Here is a 14989-nt window from a genome sequence, read left to right as displayed (position 1 = left end):
ACATTTTTCCTCAAGACTTTGGCTGAACCCCATGCCACAGCTACTTCACTACAAAAAGAAGTAAAAGAGAACAGACCAACAGCCAGAAAATTATCACTGTTCTGTAGCCCCCCACTCCCCCAAAAAACGCATTCTCAACTGGGAGCAGAGGGTAGAGAGGCCTAACTATTCTTTTTCAACTGCATCATTTCTTTCTCTACTTCCATATAAACCCAAAGGATTCCTCTGCATCTTGGCTCTTGTGCTTTACCCTGTGAATAACCTTTCTTTTTGCCACTGTAAAGAGGGAGAAAAGTGAGTTCTTCACTACAAGCTAGAAAAGGAAGGTTGTGAAGGTAAGAAACCTTTCATAAACAGGTCAAGAGAAAGATTTCCAAAGATCTAGAATTTATATGATGATATGGAATTTACAAAGGCCCTTGAATGCTCAAAAATAGGTTGGGATTTTGGTAAAGTAATGGCTAAGAGCTCAGACTTAGTTCTGAGTTTTGGTTCTGCATTACTATTGACTAGGTTACTTAAGAAAGTCATTTAACTCTCCTCATTTATAAAAAGGGAATTATAATAGTTGTAGTGGAGTGACATAGATAAGCACTTTAAAAATGCCTCACACTTAATGCATACTAAAATGATGTTAGCCATTATTTTTGCTCTTGGTAATTTAATGCATTGAGAAAAATAGATGAATGTATATCAGTTTCTATAACTTGATAACTGGAGCATGCGTGCCTCCTCTAAAGAAAGTAACTGTAAATCAGTGACATCTGATTGGTGCCACGAATTCTAGCTCTTTTTGCACTTATTCATTCATATTCTAATTCATTTAACAAATATTTATTGAGTGCCAACTCTGTGTTAGGAACTGTGTTACATACTAGAGACAGAGCAGTGAAAATGCCAAGCAGATCCAGTCCCTCAATTAGCTTAAATTTTAATGATATATACTGCTTGTGTTATTTTACATGTACATGTAATAATTATTCAGTTTTAGGCTTTTCAGGGGTAAGAGCCATGTATCAAAATTCTCTGTAATCCTTATAACTATATGTATTAAATATTCATTGACTTAAATTGTAACTGATAATAAATGTTCTTTACACTTATAACAGGTAATTCAAATATTGGTCCATTATTTGAAGATATATAGCTTTTTCCTGTGGTTTGAAATTGTATGAAGAATGCCCAAAGTGTTTATTCTAATAAAAATCAGATAGAAAGCATTATTATGGGCTTAAGAAAATCCAAAATGAAGTTTTTGAAAAACAAACAGAAATTGACAAAAGTTAAATATCATTGCTATTGGTGTACTTTAACGAATAAAAGAAGTATAGGAGCAAAATGATAAAAATTCCCAAGCTGTACTTCAAATAGGTTAAAAACAAATATTTGCCAATGTAGCCTCCACTTTGCACACTACTCAAATACACAAATTTATAATATGGGCAAATTTTCTTGCTATGCTGATTATAAAGTTGAACAATGCATTCATTTTAAAGTCAATATTTGTATTCTTGTAAGTCGTTAACTGGAAGAAATATCAATCTTTCCTTTCCTTTCCTTTCTGTCTGTTCCTGTGGTGGGGTCACTGAGGTAGAGCCAGTTTCAGAACCATGGACAAAGCATTGAGAGTGCTCAGCCTTATGAGAGATACAGGAAACATTCCCCTTAGGTTGAAATATAAGAAATAACTTTATGGTAACCATCTTCCATTTTAATATGTTTTAAGGGCAAAATAAATACTAAAGAAGGTTCAGCTGGATAATATAAAGTTTACAGTTTCAAACCCTTTCTATCTTATGGAAAAACATAATGGCCCTTTTAAAGACATGCATCACTGTGATAAATGCATTTAAGTGTCATTAGGTTTAATGGCTCCTACTCATTCAGACTATTATACTGTACCTTTTAAAGTTAATTTAATGCGTACTAATGGTGTGAAATTGATGAAATTATGAATTGAGTCTCCCTGGGCACAGGTTAAACCAAGGAGGAAAGGAGAGGACAGGTTAATATTACCTTCCACCCCATTCTTCATCTGTCCTACAAAAAGATGTCAGTTCTGCCCTTGGGAAGGAAATGCTCAGTGTTAGTAAGTTGAACTTAAATTGATTTTTGTGGTTTTAAATTCAGGTAACTGTCTGTGGTTGGGTCACTAAAGGTTTGCAGTTCCCTTCAGGGAATAAGAAAATATGTGCACTTCTGAGAGTAAGTTCATATTTTATTCCACAGTTTCAGAGAATTAGATAACTTGTCACTTCCTTTCCTTTGTGTATTCATCTTACAGATTCAATTCAGAGGGTCACTCAGGATATTATTTTGTAATCTCTCCCTCACATCATCAGCAGGTATCAGACAAAATAATGGTGTTTAATCAATTTAGAATCTGAGCTAACTATTATGATAATACATACTGTTATTATTATGTGAAAAATTGAAAACTCCAACATTCTGCTCCCAAGAACACTTGCTACAGCAAAACTTTGGTTCTTAGTGTCAGGAAAACTGGAATCCAGTTTTGAACTATGACTTGCAAAAATATTAAGGATGAGAAAACTATTCACTTTAATTATGCTTGAAGGGAGAGGAGAAAGAAAAGTATACACTCACTACTTATTGCAGTTCGTTTAATATTGATGGAGGGATGGCTAAGAGAAGACAGAAGTTTGTAGCTACTCTTTTGCTTGTCTATCAAGTAAAATGATCTCCAAACTAAAAAGGATAGAATAAAACTTTGTAGAGAATACTAAAGCTCAGGCTAATTAATGCTACTAGCTTCTCTTAAGGCATTTAGTTCATTAGACAGTTTATGTCCTGGGCTTTATAATCTCACCCTTTGCAAATAGGATTATAAGATTGTTAATGTCGTTGAAGAACCTGGAGATAAGGAGAGATGCTAAGGAGACAGAAATCTAGAAATGAAGTATATAGTTTTGATTTTCACAAATTATAAGGAAGAGTCTCTAAAACAGTGTTTGGTGAACCAACATAAAATATTAGGCAATATTCTGAAACAAATTAATAAAAAGATGGCTTCTGAGTACTTGAAAAAGAAAAAATGATATTCAGAAATCAGCTTGGTCGTCAAAGAATAACTTAGCAAGCACAGCATTTTTTTTTTTTTTTACAGATAGGGTAAAGACTAGTAAATCTGAGAAATGGTCAGGACAGAAGTCACAAAAGCAGAAGTTTACTTAGACAAGACAATTAACACAAAGGAGCTGAGTGGCCTAAATGATGTTATTTTCCCAGGGAAGCCAGAAATCTGGGATTTTTATGTGAATCATTGTGATTTTTAAAAATGTAACTGCAACTTTTTATTAATGAATATGCTCCTGATTCTAAAACAAAACAAAATACATCTGTAGAATGAACCTGGCCCATAGGCTGCCAGCTTGGGACACGTGGCAAAGCATATGGACCTTGGTGAGGCACCTGACAAGGTTTCACATATCATTACTGAGAATTTCTGCCTAGGGGGCAGTACAGACATTACAATTAGATGAGTTCAAATTTAATCTCAATATAAGGAAAACTGGATCTTCCCAGTGATGGCATGGGCAGCCCTTAACGCTAGAAATACTCACCTTAACCACCATTTGGCAATTCAAAAGACCATATGGGAAAATAACCTGGAACTGAATTTTGAAATTAATGTTAATATTTTCTCATAAATGTGAATACACTATTGTGTATATACATGTCTTCTTTCATTCACTCATTTATTTGGAAACATTTATTAAAAACCTACTATTGCCAAGCACTGTTCTAGGTGCTGAGAGTGCCACAGGAACAAAAATCTTTGCTCTTATGGAGTTTACATACTATGTTTGCCCTGTCTGGACATTAAGTTATATGAGCACTTTACAAATGTGTATTTTTGTGTGCTAACTTCATTCTGGAGGTTTGCTCTGTATTAAGCATAAGATATGAAGTTACTCGGTGAAAAGCACATGACACTGTGATAAATGGGTGTTGTTAGCTAGTACCTTTATTTATTCATTTAAATTTTCTTTCTAAAATGTTTATTATGCACCTGCCATTCTGCTAGGGCAACATGCTAAACTAGATGGGATATAGAGTCAACTAGTATAGGCTGGGATACGTGGTCACACTCCACAGGCACCAACATTTTGAATACTTTGGTAACTCAGCAGCCCAAATGCCCTACCTTACCTTTGATCAGCTTTCCACAAACTAAACAAATTAGAAAAGAGGATGAAATCATCTGACACCGGCAGTGGTTGTTCCAACATCAGTATAGAAGGGAAAATACCTTGCCTTTGTTTTTAAATCCCATCATGCTGTGGCAAACTAATTCCAAAACGAGGTGGCAAACATGCTGAAGTCCAGTACAGACCCATGAAAGAACCTATTTTAGTATAATTTTGGGCTTTTCTATCCATATTGGTGAAGGGATAAGGAAAATGATTTTAAAAAATTACCATGTATTCAAAATAATCCCATCTGATTTTTTATTTAAATTAAAAAAAAAAAAGGTCAGAAACAACTGGGGGAGTTAGGTTGTGACTGAGTTTATTTCTCCTTGTATTGATTCAGCCACAGTCAATGAATCAATATTCTTTTCCCCCAAATCTGGATCTTGCTGGCTGGAAGGTTTAGGAAGATATTTTTCAGTTGTCCAAGAGACATGCCTATGTTTCTTGAGAAGCAAAGTTAAAAACAAGGCGATAGGTCATTTTTATGCTTGAAAATAGATTATTTAAAGAAAAAAACTCATGGCCCTGAAGAATGCCTTTGTAAGCCATATATTGTTATAGGAAAATGTTTTCTTTTTTTTTTCCCCTTTCTGATGAGTGAACATTCTCACTGAAGTTTGTTGGTCATCAAAGTTCATTTTAGAACTAGTAGAGGCACAATGAGTTAAAGTTTCTTAAAAGCATTTTTTTAGGAATGCATTTTAATAATGTTGTTATGGTATTATTAAAATAATATGGTATATTATTTTAATAGTATGGTATACCTCTCTACCTATCTTTTTTTCATAGAGTTTTTAAAAATTCACTTTGAGAATGCCAAGGTTTTCTCATCCCTTTTTTTTCCCAAAGGGATCTCTACAGCAAACCAAAGGCCATAGAGTTTAAGCAAAATGAGTTAATGTGCTCTGAAAAGAGAGACAGAAAAAGCCCACATATAGATGACTTGGTGATTAAGCCTGGGAGACAACTTGAATAATCATTATCATAAATTATAGAATAAAAAGCCAAATATAGCTTCTAGTTTCTACAGAGCTAAATATACTGCTGAGATGTGCCACTCTGATAAAGACTTGAAGTAATTTTAGGAATATTTTATAATTTAAAAAGCTTAATGAAAATTGTCTTTTTCTAGAAGGAATGATAGGTCGTTTCTCAGATGGCAACTGGGATGTGCGGTGACCTAGTTCTCTCTCTTGTACCACTGGTCACAAGCTGTTCTGCAGAGCTGGGCTTGCCTTCCTCACCACTTCCTGGAGCACCTCCCAAAGCCTTGCCATTATACAGCACACCCAGTGTTGGGATAATTGTAGGTGAATAAGTCTCTTTCAAAGTTACATCTTTATTTTTACATATTTGGAGACGTAACTAACCTCTAAACCTGGTATTTCATGGATATTATTCCTTAGACGAAGGCTAAGTAAAAAAAAATGTGTGCCAATTTAAATGATAGTATTAAGTAAAGAGTATTATAATTTGTATTTAGAGATGATAAACATTGACAAGGATACTAGAGTAACTGAAGTTCTGGAAATAGTGTCTTCTCCCATGGAGAAAAATGCTTTGGAATTTGATGTACTTACAAAATGACTTTTGAAAAAAGTTTTTATTTTGAAATAATGATAGATTCACAGGAAGTTTTAAAGAGAGTACAGAGATGTCCCCCCAATGATTATATCTTACATAGCTATAGTATAATATCAAAAGTAGGAGACTGACATTAGTGCAATGTGTGTGTATAGCTCTATGACACTTTATCCCATATGTAGATTCATATAACCATCATGATAATCAAGATACACAGCCTGGGCTTCCCTGGTGGCGCAGTAGTTGAGAGTCCGCCTGCCGATGCAGGGGACACGGGTTCGTGCCCTGGTCCGGGAAGATCCCACATGCCGCAGAGCGGCTGGTCCCGTGAGCCATGGCCGCTGAGCCTGCGCGTCCGGAGCCTGTGCTCCGCAACGGGAGAGGCCACAACAGTGAGAGGCCCGCGTACCACACACACACACAAAAGATACACAGCCTTTCCATCATGACAAAGATCTCCCTCATGCTACATTTTTATAGTCACAGACCCTTTCAACCCCATCTCTAAGCCCTGACAATCAGGGCAATTGTAAGATTACTCTTTTATGCTTATCTGCTACACGCTGTTACTAAAATGTGAGAAAATCACAGGACTGGGTGTTAGGAGAAGACTGGTTCTAAGTTTGCCACTGGTTAATTCATGTTCTTGGGCTACTTACTCTCTGCCAGCCTCAGTAGCTCATCTATAAAAATGAAGATTTGCACTTTTTTTTTTTTAGGGCACCAGCATTTAAGAGCTCATATGATTATTTGGTCTCAATTATGATACCACTTTAAAGACTACTGCATGCAAAACAAGTTAATAAAATTTGATTTAAATATGTGGAGATCAACCAGGATTGAGCAGTGTGTTATAAACGTATTCTGCATTAAAACAGTGTCATTGTCACATAACTCAAGAAACCAAGAGCTGCATTATGATAATATATTGCTGCTCTAAAATCTGAAGCAAGTAAAAAACATCATTTCAACCATCTCTCAAGGGGACAAGTGCTGCTGTTCTCCCAAATGTACAGGTGGAGAAAACTTGGCACTGTGATTACCTGACTTCCCTTGCCCCAAAAACACCTTTGGAGGAAGAAGAAGCAAACATCTCTAATATGTGCCCAGCCAAGTGTCTGAGCTGGCAGTGCTGCAGTAGACACTTTAAGTTGAAGATTTTGAACTGTGGGGTTCCAATTTGGCCCTTTTCTGAGAAGGGAGATTCAGACGCTGAAGCTGCTCTTTGCTTCTGCTGCCCAGGGTCAGGGGTCAGGACCAGAGGACCTGCCAGGAACCTAGCAGTGGAGTTTCCTGCTTTCCTTGATGTCACTACTTACTCAACACTGGATAACAAGAGAAAAACAACAGGAAAGCCGTTTACTCCAAGTGGCGCCTTCCACTTAAAGCTTTAAGAATCTCTTCCCACGCACCAATTCAACCTTACAGATCTCTTCCTCTCTACAGTTCACTCCTATTTTAAATTCACCCAGCATGAGGATGTTCTGAGCTCATCAGCTGAGCCCTTCTAACATATTGATGAAAAATGGGTCCTCCCTCCTCACCTCAAATAATCTGGTGAAAAATTCCCAAGGAAGCAGAAACTTGAAAAGTGTCCTCTGGGGACTCTGGACCATCCACGTCGTGGGAGAGATCTACCAAAGCTTTCTTTCTGGATACCATCAATTCTTTACTGAACCTTCATTATCAAAAGGCACCATTTCCAAGCCCCACTCTCACTCCCAAGGACAATTACTAAAGGGATACATCCCCCCACCAACCGACGGCCTGGTCAACCGTGCCTGCAGCAACGAGGAGTCCAGCTTGACAATCTCAGTCACCAGACAGGAACACTGTCCCCTCAGCGTCCCTCTGCTGAGCGTCCCCATTTCCCACAACCTTCTTCTGTGTGTCCCCGAGCACCCTGGATAACGCCCCCGCCCCGCCGCCACCACCGGAAGGAGCGGTCCCGGGGTCCGGAGCATCCATCTCGGCCCTCACTGGACCACAGAGGATCAGTGGCCCTCCCGCGCCCGTGGGCACTGTCCGCAGAGCCCGCACAGACGCCTGCTCTTACCCTTGCTCTCCCAGAAGGGCCCCACCGCGCCGTCCAGGAGGAGGCATCCACGCGCGCCCGGGAGGCCGGGGCCCGGCTGGGCTGGCGTCGGGTGTGGATGGGGCCCGGCGCCTCCGCGGGTGTGCGCTCGGGCTCGGGGAGCCGGGCACGGCCCGCTCCGCCCGCGCCAGCCCGGGCCGGACACGTGGTGCCTTCGCCGCCCGAGCGCTGGGATCCGGGTGGCGGCCCCTCGGCCTCTGCAGCCGCTGGGCCGCGGCCGGGGCTGCGAACCGAGCGGGGAGAAGGGCGGGAACCAAAGGGCTGGCGCCGGTAATGGGGGCACGGCGACGCGCTCCTGCTCCGGGGGATTCCCCACCCACAGGCTCAGTCCCAGTCGCCAGGGCCCCAGCCGCCTGCGCTGCAGGCTCGGTTTCCCGAAGCCTCTCGGGGTACGGGCGGCGCACTACACGGGGTGCGGGCGGCGCACTACACAGGTTCCGGGCTCCAGCCAGCGGAGGGATCCCGGGCTAAGGGCGGGAAGGTGTGCGTTGCACGACCTCCCTCTCATGCCCGCCCAGATCCGCCGGGTCTCTGAGGCTGGAGTGCGCCTCGCGGTCTTCACTCACCCCAGTTAACCAATGCCCTGTCCCCGCGCAGGAGGCGCAAACCACTGAAAACCGCAGCGTGGAGCTGAGGTGTCTTTTCACCCCGGGAAAATTTCTCTGGCGACCGCAGCCTGTGTGAGGCAGCGAAGGAAACACTGCCCAAAACTCAGGGTGAAGACTTAGCCACAAGCTCTTTCCGACTTCTCCAGTGACCTTGGGCGCCTCGTCTAAACAAAGTGTCTCCGTCCGAATTTCCTGGTCCTGGGGATAAACATGGCCATTCACTTTCTAACTCTCAGGACACAAATAGCAATTGCGCTTAAAAAAAAAAGGTAAAATACCCTAGACTTCTTTAATATAGATATAATTTGCATCGACTTTAGGCAAGGCTGAGGGGAACCTCGGCACTGGGAAGAAAAGAGTTCGAATTTGTGAGTCGCAATGCAAAACTAGTCCCACTGCCTGCTTTCTTGGGAAGGTAGGTTTTTGAAGAGATTGGCGGGAAAGTACTCTCTTCTCTCAGACGTGCCAAGAGCCCCCGTTCGCCCCATCAAGAACATTCAGCTTTACTAAAGAGCTTCACGATGGAACTGGTTGCGTCCTTCCGGCCAACCATAACTAAGGGTCAAAGGGCAGTCACCACCTTCAGGCTAAAGGCTCTTCCAGGTAAGTTTCTTGTTATGTAAGTTGTTTACTCTTAGATTAATCTTCGTTTTTACCCCTAAGGGGAGCTTTCTGTACAGAAGACTGCTTTTGGAAAATAGCATCCCCGTCCTTACCCTGACTCCCACCCCCACCCCCACCCCTTTCCCTGGCTCCCCTTCTCACCATATTCAGGAGAGCTTAGCCCACACAATCAACTTACAACAGACTTCTATTTCTGTGTGTGAGAACTTGGCAGTGCAGAGTTTATACAATTGAAACCCATCAGTCTCACATTACTTAATTTGGCACATGTTAAAGGTATGAAGCATTGTAGTCTGTCGTTTCAGCTCCTTTTCCTCTGGTGATCCCTTCTACTTCTCTCTGATCGTAAAGGCTTAGACTCTAAGATTTCTTCTCTCTGGTGTTTTCTAAGTCTTGGAAACCCCTTCCTCCATGAAAAATGCAGATTCATAACATGATGGAACTCCCTCACAACAAAAATTCTTCTTTTGACAAAGCTTGACACTACTAGGTCTTAGTATGTACCTTGTGCTGCGCCTCTCTCTTCACCTGCATTCAAGGTCACCAGTGAATTGAAGCCTTCCTTGACTTTTTTGTAGCAGAGATCAATCCATCCCTTTGGCTCCTTGTCAGAACTGCTGTCTGCGTCAGCATTTTCTTCACCAGCTCATGGTCTCTTGGGACTGTGTCCAGGGAATTTGGTTTTCTCTCTTCCTTCTCTCCATAATCCAGGATTCCAGGCCTTCTGCATCACATATTCCTGGGTTATTTCCTTTGAATCCCTCCTAGTTTCTTAGAAGAATATTGTGAAGCTAAAAAAAGAAAGTTAATATTAGAGTGCCATGGAAATGTAAGATAATGATAACGTGTCTCATGCCCTTGCAAGTTTACAGCTTCCTTTAAAGGAGGGATTCCCACCTTTTTTGGAAGGAAATGTCATCATATTTTTATTCTGAAGCCTTCAGAGCACTGGGAGTGTGTGTGCATTCGAGGTGGGGTGGGATCGGTTGGGTATGGGGTGGTAAAGTGGGGGAGAGGGAAGAGTGGTGTGGCACTGATGTTGATATTCTGAGTGGGAAGTGTCACGTGGACCAGAAGATGGGAAGAGGAGAGGGGAAAGTCCTGATAGGAATGGTTTTCATCAGAGTGGCTGCAGTGCTGACTGCTGTGGAACAATGGGTTGGGGGAGTTGTCCCCACGAGCTTACTTTCTTACTCATGGTCAATATAAATCCTCCACAGTGCATCTTCTGTAAGATGACCTTCTGCAATTAAGGTTACAATAAATACCTCTAGATGAATATCAAAGCACAAGCCACTGAATTCAAACTTACCTGGGCATATTACAAAAATACAGTGTAATTATAGAAACTGCTGTAGAACTCATTTTAAAAGAAAGGGTTAAACCAGGGGGTTTATAGAATCTTGGCGATAGAAGGGACTTTAAAAGATTAACTAGTCCAGCCTTTGAGATATTGTGTCAGTCATGCTTCCTCAGTTCTTGGGTTAAAAAAGTCTTTCTCTCTTATCTACTTGTTTCTTCTTAGATACTAGATTTGAATTAGACTAGAGAAAATTCTTGTATGGTTTCTCTAGACTTGAGAATAAAGTTAAATAACCAGCTCACAAGTTGGGAAGGTTCAAATGATGCACAGAAGCCACATGGTCCTTTCAGAAACCCAGAGTTAAAGGAAAACACATTCAGTTAAAGTGATTGCAAAGAAATACCAACTTTTCTTTTCTGGGGCTAAACTGTAATTGTCTTGTGCTAAGAATATTTGAAGTTTAGTTCTTCACAGCTTTTATCAAAATATATAGAGCTAGTACCTGTCTATAATTTATTTATTCATTCAGCAACATTTACTCAGTACTGTATTCCAGACCTATTTTGTTTTTCCTCATCCATTTTACATTTCCATAAAGCTTATTTAAGTTTTATTAGATTGATATGTTACTCCTCTAAGTTACCAGAATGGGGAAAAACTCATGTTTGCTGAGTATGTACTATGTACCAGGCACCAATTCATATCATCTAATTTAATTATTACATTTTCCTTAAGAAGTTGTCACACTTTACTGATGAAGAAAAGGAGGTAAATGACTTGTTTACAATAACAAAGCTAGTAAATGTTGGAGTGAGGATGTGAACCCAAATCTTTCTGACTATTCTGTATTCCTGTTCACTGCTGGGGCTTTCTGGAGGCAATGCCTTTATTCAAAGGAATAGTCAAATGGGAGAAATATTAGATGCTGCTGAAGGATGAACAGGGAGTGGATTTGGTCAACTTATGTCACTCAACTCAAACAGAAGACAAGTAGCTTTGTCTTTTCTTGTAGAAAATCTAATCAAAATCCTTGGGAAGGGGCTTCTCTGGTGGCACAGTGGTTGAGAGTCCGCCTGCCGATGCAAGGGATGCGGGTTCGTGCCCTGGTCCAGGAAGATCCCACATGCCGCGGAGCGGCTGGCCCCGTGAGCCATGGCCACTGAGCCTGCGCTCCGGAGCCTGTGCTCCGCAACGGGAGAGGCCACAACAGTGAGAGGCTCACGTACCAAAAAAAAAAAAATCCTTGGGAAGATTGGAAAACTGTGTTAGTCTCCCTTAAACCACACATATGATGATGAATATTTATTTAAAATATTTGGAAGAAAAATTATGTATTATAATTCCTATATCTACACTGTGACTATAAAATATTTAAAGTATTAGCCAAGCCAACAACTTTTATTCATAACAGATTGTGTTAGTGAAAGGAGATGCATGGTGAGTTTGAACAAACTGTATACCCTCTCTGTGTCTATAGTTCTTCATCTGTTAAATGGAAGTAGTAAGTATAATGCTTCAGGAGTTTGAGGTGCCAAAGGAAATAATGGAAACAAAAATGCTTTGAGAACTATGGCTACATATGCATTCTTGTATATGACAACAAGAAAGGAGCTAAATGGAAATCACATAGTGAGCTTAGTGGAAAAGGAATATTTTATAATTCATGTAAGCTTTGATCACAGTTATGAAGTTTTAGCCTAAATGGAAAATGTGTAGGTTATTTAATATCTTCCATCTCATAAATGAAGAAACAAATGCTCAGTGGAAATAAATAGTCTACAGTCACATCACATTCTTAAGAATATTGTTGAAAATTCTAAAATAAGAAAGTGATACCATCGGACGAGCCAGAATTAGTCAATAACTATTTTTTGAGTACCTACTCTATATCAGGCACTGTTTTAGGTGCTGGAAACGTAGTGGTGAACAAAACAGTTTCATTTCTGCTGTGCAAAGTCTGATATTCTAATGGAGTCAGAAAAAAATATATGAACAAACAAATCGTTTCAGGCATTGATAAGTGTTTTAGAGAAGTTAAAATAGACAATGTGGTTATGATGCCAAGGTTTTTGGTCAACTGAGTGAATGGGGGTGCAATTTACTTGGATGGGGCAAGATGTGATTGTGATGGTTGGGATGAGAATGGGAGAAATGATTAGCTCTGTTTTGGTCATGTGAAATGTCAAATAATAATCAGGCATCCAAATGGAGCTATGGAAGCTATGGAAGTCTGAAGCTCAAAGGTTGGAGATAAACATTTGAGAGTTTTCATCACATAGACAGCTTCCAAGCCACGGAGTTTTTTAAAAAGTGGGTAATTTGTTCTTAACTGTAAAGGGCTTTCTTTGGTCAGGTTGCTGTGTAAGTGGGGTAGTTCTAACATGTCTTAACTTGTCCCCACAAACCAAAGCCACCTGAAGATGTTCAGCAATAGGCTAGCAGACCATCACCATAGCAACAGTGTCTTCTCAAAGCAGATGGGGAATCTTTTCTCATTTTGAGGTTCAGTCATGTCCGCCATTTCAAAATGAAGGTGTTCATGACCACACTGTTATTCCTTTTATTAAGGCCCAAATGTGTACCTCAAATCCATTCAATAACTGTTGTGATGAGAAGGGACTATTGACCTCTCTGCAGAAACGGGTTTTCATTAATGCATTATACCCCCAACTTCTGAGTTGAACTTAGGTGACATAATTCTGTATTTAAGAAAGTTGTGTAAAGCCATCATTCAATTTAGATTTTCTTGTCAAAATTATCTTGAGAGCCTATTTTTGTGTATCTTTTAATTTTTGTGTGTTTTAAAAGATTTATTTTCCACTGTTTTCACAATAATCTTTATTTAGTACTCTGGGAGCAGTTGCTATATCTTGCCCAAAGGAATTTGTTCTTAGATAAAAATTCTTTTAATTTACAGGAAGAAATAATGAGGCCAGAGATTAGGCCTGAATGACTTCAGGTATTCAGAGTGAAGTCTGTGACCTAAAAGGCTCTCTAATGCCCCCAAATACCCAGGTTTCACAATGACTTACTGTTCTACCTTTGGAGAATAATTTCTGTTAGTTCAACATTGGATTTTCCTTGTAGTTCTGTTTTATTTTTTACAGTAAAAATGCACAAGCATATTATAGAAAATTTAAAAATATAGAAAAGCACCAAGAAGAAAAAAAATCATTCATAATCTCTCAAAGATAAATACTAATAACATTCATGTGTATATTCTTCTTATATAACTTTTAAAATAAAATGAAAAATACTGAATATACTATCTTTTAAAATAATACCTTTTACTGATCACAAATACATTATAGAAAATTTAGAAAATACGTAAGTGCAAAAAAACCCAGAAAAATAAAATGACTTCTATCCCATTCTCTGAGGTAATCATTATTATAAAATTTCCTGCATTTTTTAAAAGTTATTCTTTTTAAAAAATATTTATTTATTTATTTTTTTGCTGTGTTGGGTCTTCGTTGCTGCGCACAGGCTTTCTCTAGTTGCAGCAAGCGAGGGCTACTCTTTGTTGCGGTGCGCGGGCTTCTCATTGCGGTGGCTTCTCTTGTTGCTGAGCCCAGGCTCTAGGCACATGGGCTTCAGTAGTTGTGGCGCGCCGGCTCAGTAGTTGTGGCTGGTGGGCTCTAGAGCACAGGCTCAGTAGTTGTGGCACACAGGCTTAGCTGCTCTGTGGCATGTGGGATCTTCCCGGACCAGGGCTCGAACCCATGTTCGCACATTGGCAGGGAATAATGCGTTCTTAACCACTGCTCCACTAGGGAAGTCCCAAATTTTCCTGCAATTTTAATGAATGTATGTATTATACATATACATATGTATAATGTATGTATTTTTTGTTAAAACTTTACAACTTGATTTTTCCACAGAACTTCATATATTACATCATATGGCTGCACTATGCAGTTGTCTGCTAAAATGTAGATACTCATGTACAGTGCCATGTTTTCATGCAAAGGGGGAGGTTCACATCAAATTAAAATGAGTGTCTTTAACAATTTTATGCAAAATAAATCAAGAAAATAAGGCTACCAAGGTCATTGTTAAGGGGAATATAAGTAGGAAAATAGCAAGTTTCTAAGATATAGGTATGAAGGGATTAGGGCAGCCCCCAAGATTGTTGATTATGCATGTGTGAGCATAAGGGTGTGACCAAGGCATTGTATTGTAGGTCAGTTATAGTTACAAAGATTATTCAAAAGGTATTGAACAATATTAAAGCATCCATGTATTTTACACAGTATGGTTATACACACATACACACGTAGATATAGATACAGGAACAGATATAGGTATAGATATAGACCATCATCACCAAATTGTTGAGGTTTATGGGATTAATGTTTTCAGTTTATAGACTATTTCAAACTGGCACTGATCAGGGAGGCCTAGATGGAAGAACACCCTAGGTATTCACTTTTTTGGAGACTAGCAGACTGGGAACCAGTAAACCAGGTTCCTACATTTTATACAACCAGTGTGGCTCTTTGACAGGGTTAATAATGCGTTTTTCATAGTGAAGTTCATAGACCAGTACCGGCTGCAA

General features: G+C 39.8%; 1 protein-coding gene across 2 annotated transcripts in view; it reads right to left on the bottom strand.

Moving 5' to 3' along the window:
* SYBU (syntabulin) overlaps positions 1 to 8011 on the bottom strand; it is a 112687-nt gene extending 104676 nt beyond the window's left edge. The window contains exon 1 of one of the 2 annotated variants that reach the window (XM_067711469.1): positions 7858 to 8011. The gene's annotated coding sequence lies outside the window, so the exon portion shown is untranslated. The remainder of the gene's footprint in view (positions 1 to 7857) is intronic. The other variant, XM_067711468.1, reaches the window with a different exon arrangement.
* Positions 8012 to 14989: the final 6978 nt, after the last annotated feature.

Source organism: Pseudorca crassidens, chromosome 17 (genome assembly GCF_039906515.1).
Source record: "Pseudorca crassidens isolate mPseCra1 chromosome 17, mPseCra1.hap1, whole genome shotgun sequence".
NCBI lineage: Eukaryota > Metazoa > Chordata > Mammalia > Artiodactyla > Delphinidae > Pseudorca > Pseudorca crassidens.
Note: the sequence above shows the minus strand (reverse complement) of the source record. Positions and strands in the feature narration are given on the sequence as shown.